The 6,195-nt window shown below is 32.6% G+C and overlaps 1 protein-coding gene across 1 annotated transcript in view; it reads left to right on the top strand.

Annotated features, from left to right (window-relative positions):
• Positions 1 to 6,195, top strand: part of LOC127718210 (alpha-1,6-mannosyl-glycoprotein 4-beta-N-acetylglucosaminyltransferase-like) — a 100,987-nt gene that overhangs the window by 69,092 nt on the left and 25,700 nt on the right. The window lies entirely within an intron of this gene.

Genomic DNA, 6,195 nt, shown 5'->3' with positions numbered 1-6,195 from the left:
GACGTTGAAATCTCGTAAATCGAGTTAAGGATGTACACCTCTGAGGAGCCAAACATTTCTAGAATTAAACTTTTTTTCTTAACCTGATTTTTGGGTTTATATGACTGTAAAAAAATAATTGGTAAAGAAAAAAATCTTATGGTGGTGCACTTCTTATTTTGCTACGGCCCTTTGAAAGTACCCAATTTTGATGATTTTCCAATTTTTCATCAATTTTTACCTATTTGTGGGCTATAATCGTGAAAAAAATCACAGTTCCACAATTAAACTTTTTTCATACTTTCAATAAAGATGAAGTGGACCAATCTGAATAAATTTAACTAAAAAAAACTATAGGTAGGTGTTAATATAAGAAAGTTTTATCAAATTTTGATGCTTTTTTGTGTCAAATTTACCATGCTGTCAGTTTTGATTTTTCTCAGTTTGAAGAACAAAATGCATATTATTTCAACTTTTTTGTTATAAATGATTGAAGGAATCTGATGTTCAGTAGTTGTCGTTTGTTGATGTGGTTCATAAGCGTTTCTCGTTTCTCGTATTTTATATAGATTAGACCGTTGGTTTTTCCCGTTTGAATGGTTTTACACTAGTAATTTTGGGGCCCTTTATAGCTTACTGTTCGGTGTGAGCCAAGGCTCCGTGTTGAAGACCGTACTGTGACCTTTAATGGTTTACTTTTATAAATTTGGACTTGGATGGAGAGTTGTTTCATTGGCACTCATACCACATCTTCTTATATCTATATCTAAATAATTTGAAAAGAAAAAAATGATATGGAATGTACATGATTCTGGTAAAATCATTTTTTGTACCCTTCACCCATTTTCTCAAAATTTTGGCTAAAAAGACTGACTTGATTGGTCGTAAAATTTGAAAAATTGATTACTCAAAAACTACTCATTGTAAATACACAATTTTTTTCACTGAGTTAAGTTTAATTATAACATTTTTGAAATTCATTGATAGTTTCCACTTGTATCACATATTTTGGAAATAATTCCAGAACGAGATTTCAACGAGACTGAAACGTCAGAAGAATACATCCTTAAAATAATCAAGGTAACAAAAAAAAAACCAAAAAACTAAGGGAATCGCATTGACTACTAAATGGAGCAAGAACCGGTACGTTGAAAAGGTAAGTGTCTCATGCTGTGCATGCATCTCCCGCCATACGAATGTGCACTCAATCAAAAAGCAACAATCGGACAAAATTGGCTGCTGTCGATGCAAAGCACTATAATTTAAAAAAGTGATATATAGGCGTTTTAATCAATTTTAGCTTAACAAAAGGTTAGATGCAGTGACGAGATTCGAAAGCTTCAGCAAATTTTGCTAAATCTTCATTGTTTTTGAAAATGTTTGTCCCTCCTAAGGTAAGAACAAGTGGATCCTTTATTACACAGTAAGCTGCCATTCACGGATGCTACTCTATAATTTGATTATCAATTTTCAGTAATACAATTCGGGAAACTGTTATAGTTGTTTAATTTTCTGATTGTTTTGATTCATGAATCACCACTTCCAAGTTCCGAACTGACCAACAATTACAAATGAGTGTGTAATATGAACGTACGAATCATTATGAAATTCATTCATCAAATAGAATTAAGAATGGAAACGGGGAATGTGTCAAGGAGACAACAACCCTACCAAAGAGCAGAAAACAGATTAAGGCTACCAATGGGTCTTCAACACAGCGAGAAAATCCCGCACCCGGCGGCGGACTTCAGCTGGCCCCTTTACAAAAAACTTTCTTCATATACTTCCGGTTTTGTTTTAATTTGAAAAAAAAGAATTATGTTGGATTCTACTTTTTCCCTTGTGTAGGAATTTAGAATTTCTGAAGGTCATGTGGTCAACAACACAGGTTGTACAATAAAAAAAAACAAAGAGAAAAGAAAAGAAAATACCAATACAGGTTTTAATCATTCATTTATTTACTTTCTTGAAATCTATTTCTTGATTTATTCATTTTTTAACGAGCATTTAAGAAAGATATGTTCAGTTAGAAAAATAATCGGGACATTGAACTCGTTTTCTTGCTACAAATCAAAATAATAAATCTACTATAAATTCCTTTATTCAGTTAAATTATCGATCCCCGTATATGACTTTGTTAAAATTTATATCAAACAAAATCTATTCTATTTTTTAAAAACAGTCGTATTAAAAAGATAAAACTTATTTTCTTTATTCTGACAAATAAGTCGCATTTATGTTTCATTAAAGACCAACTGTTTTCTGGTATTTTACAGTTATAATACAAGATGACGGAGGATCCCTCATCTACTTGAAGTGTTTATTTTATTCTTTTCTTTTTGGCAAAGCCCAATATTAATATCTAATCATTATATTTATTTCTGCAGGATACTTTTTACACATACGAATGTTCCAAACATTTCGAAAGTTCTTTTTTTTTTCTAGTTATTCTGAATCAGTAGGGCATGGAATCAACCTCACGTTTAACAAAACAAACATTTTTTCAATTTTTTTCTGAAGAAAAGTGATATTTACTATACGGCGTAACGGTAAATGCATGATTACGCATCTGCACTGAAAAGCCTCTAACCACATTTGTTTTAGGTCGTACTCTAGTCAACAGGAAAATAGGTGCAATTGGATCATACTAGCACGCTCTTTAGTTACACACCATCTTTAATGTTACGTAAGCAGTTTCCTTTTTTTGTAAACTGCGTTGTGATGGATCATACAATTTGATAATAATTAATTTTTTTTAAAGGAAAACGTCCAGCGAAGGGCTGAAAAATCCATATTTGTATGTAAACATGATCATTAAATTATGTTATCGTTTTTATGAACTAGTTTTATGTTGTATATCTCTACTTCGGTCTCTACCAAGCCTTTTAAATTACTAATCTAAAGGCTAAGCAACACGAACCCAACCAAAAACTGGGGATGATCTCGGGTGCTCCGGAAAAGTAAGCTCCACATGTGGCAAAAGAGGGACGAAAGATACCAGAGACACAGTCAAACTCATAGATCGGCAACTGTCGTGGAATATAACATTTGTTTTCAACTCGTTTGTTGATTACGTTTGATTTTGTCCGTTTTTATGGACTGTGTTTTTTTTGTTAAACTTTTTTATTAGATATTGCTTACAATTGAAGATTTTTTAATTATTGACACAAAATAGATACAACTGATTGATTCAATATAGATAATATAGATATTTAGCTCTGGTTTTTGTCCTCAACCATCCACTAGACGGACCAGAAAAATTAGCAATTGTATTTTCTAAGGTTCAATTTTTGAGGTAAAATTACTCCCTATTCTTTTCCGAATTACCGAATTTGGGTCCACAATGCTCTTCAATTTCGTACTTTTGGCTTTCTTACTTTATGTATTCTAGCGTCACTGATGAATCTTGTGTAGACACGGTCTAGTGTACCAAATTATAAGCATAATATCTCTGATGAGTGTTTGGTTTTACCCTTGTCTGTTGTTCAAATATGGACATGTCATTTTAAAATTCCTATGGTAGATGATACATAGAAAAAGAGAGAACTTTTCTTTTTTATTAGTCGACGACAGAAAAGTAACGAAATGGTCGAAAGACAAACAATTCAAAGACAGCCAACAACACTCAACTAACACAACGTGATATTGAACAGAAAAGCCCGAATACACAACGAAAATGAACTTGAGCGCTCTACAAAGGAAAGCAATTTTTGATCTACTAGTCGAATCTATCAAGTTGCTTTTGAAAGAAGCATCTGTTTATTAGTGCATTTGGTCATATTCATGAACTACGAAACGAGGGCGAGATTGATACTTCCGGAAATGTTACATGCCAGTTTCCGTATTCCACAAATGTGTTGTTACAGTCAAGCACGTATTAATGAAGACCGTTAAACGTTTGAAGCGATTATTTCTCATTTAGATTTCTTGACGACTTATAAGGAATGACAAACTCTTATCATTTGTTCATCGAAACCATTCAGAGGAAAGGTACAATTAGATAATGCGCCTGTTCTAAATCAATTCTTATAATAAAGTTTCGTTATTTTAGAGGATTATTTAGACATGTAAGTTCACTGAGAATTTGAAATGTTACGATATTTTCATTGATAACACTTTGTCATTTCCCAATAAGAATTTAAAAATTGAATTATTACGAGTAGGTGTGATTCACTTAGCGACGCAGGAACTAGCTTGTATATGCCAGGAAGTAGATAATCATGAAATAGACTTTCTACATAATATGATCTTGGCGACCGGCTTGCATTATATTTAGTCCAAGCAAAATATGTTAGGAACGACAAAGGTAATAGATAATGCCGCTTTTTGTAAATTAAATGCACCAAATCAGGTAAACGCCTTCATGGGTACAATAGGTCATCTATTTTAAGCCTGACATCTTTTGACGAGTATTTTTTTTTATCACCAATTATCTATAGGGCCAATTGGTTTTTCTAGCTTTTACATATTATTTCCACTTAAGTTTTCTCCATAACAAATATTTTGGAAATTTGTAAAACTTATTGGGAATTGAATATTTTTTTGCAATTTTATTGGGATAAAAAAAAAAGAATATAATTAAGGAATGATACATGGAAAAAGAGAGAACTTATCATTTTTTTTGGTGGGGTTCGTGTTGCTTAGTCTTTGGTATTCTCTGTTTCTTTTGTGTACTGTTAATTGTCTTTTTCTTTTTAACCATGGCGTTGTCAGTTTATTTGCGACTTATGATATAAAAATAAGAAGATGTTATATGATTACCAATGAGACCACTCTTCACAAGAGACAAAATGACACAGAACATAACAACTATAGGTCACCGTACGGCCTTCAATAATTGGTAAAACTTTGAAAGTCCCTTTGGTATCCTTCGTCTCTTTTTTATTAGTCGACGACAGAGAAGTAACGAAATGGTCGAAAGACAAACAATTCAAAGACAGTCAACAACACTTAACTACCACAACGTGTATTGAACAGAAAAGCCCAAATACACAACGAAAATGAACTTGAGCGCTCTACAAAGGAAAGCAATGTTTGATCTACTAGTCGAATCTATCAAGTTGCTTTTGAAAGAAACATCTGTTTATTAGTGCATTTGGTCATATTCATAAACTACGAAACGAGGGCGAGATTGATACTTCCGGAAATGTTACATGCCAGTTTTCGTATTCCACAAATGTGTTGTTACAGTCAAGCACGTATTAATGAAGACCGTTAAACGTTTGAAGCGATGATTTCTCATTTAGATTTCTTGACGACATGAAAAGCAATGACAAACTCTTACCATTTGTTCATCGAAACCATTCAGAGGAAAGGTACACTTAGATAATGCGCCTGTTCTAAATCAATTCTTATGATTAAGTTTCGTTATTTTAGAGGATTATTTAGACATGTAATTTCACTGAGAATTTAAAATGTTACGATATTTTCATTGATAACACTTTGATATTTCCCAATAAGAATTTAAAAATTGAATTATTACGAGTAGGTGTGATTCACTTAGCGACGCAGGAACTAGCTTGTATATGCCAGGAAGTAGATAATCATGAAATAGACTTTCTACATAATATGATCTTGGCGACCGGCTTGCAGTATATTTAGTCCAGGAAAAATATGTTAGGAACGACAAAGGTAATAGATAATGCCGCTTATTGTAAAATAAATGCACCAAATCGGGTAAACGCCTTCATGGGTTCAATAGGTCATCTATTTTAGGCCTGACATCTCTTGACGAGTATTTTCTTTTATCACCAATTTATATAGGGCCAATTGGTTCTTCTAGCTTTTACATATTATTTCCACTTAAGTTTTCTCCCTTACAAATATTTTGGAAATTTGTAAAACTTACTAGGAATTGAATGTTTCTTTTGCAATTTTATTTGGATAAAAAAAAGAATATAATAGAGGAATGATACATAGAAAAAGAGAGAACTTATCATTTTTGTTGGTGGGGTTCGTGTTGCTCAGTCTTTGGTTTTTTCAGTTTCTTTTGTGTACTGTTGTTTGTCTTTTTCTTTTTAACCATGGCGTTGTCAGTTTATTTGCGACTTATGATATAAAAATAAGAAGATGTTATATGATTGCCAATGAGACCACTCTTCACACGAGACAAAATGACACAGAACTTAACAACTATAGGTCACCGTACGGCCTTCAATAATTGGTAAAACTTTGAAAGTCCCTTTGGTATCCTTCGTCTCTTTTTTATTAGTCGAC

Source organism: Mytilus californianus, unplaced genomic scaffold (genome assembly GCF_021869535.1).
Source record: "Mytilus californianus isolate M0D057914Y unplaced genomic scaffold, xbMytCali1.0.p SCAF_10, whole genome shotgun sequence".
NCBI classification, from domain to species: Eukaryota; Metazoa; Mollusca; class Bivalvia; order Mytilida; family Mytilidae; genus Mytilus; species Mytilus californianus.
This window is presented reverse-complemented; position numbering and strand designations above follow the sequence as displayed.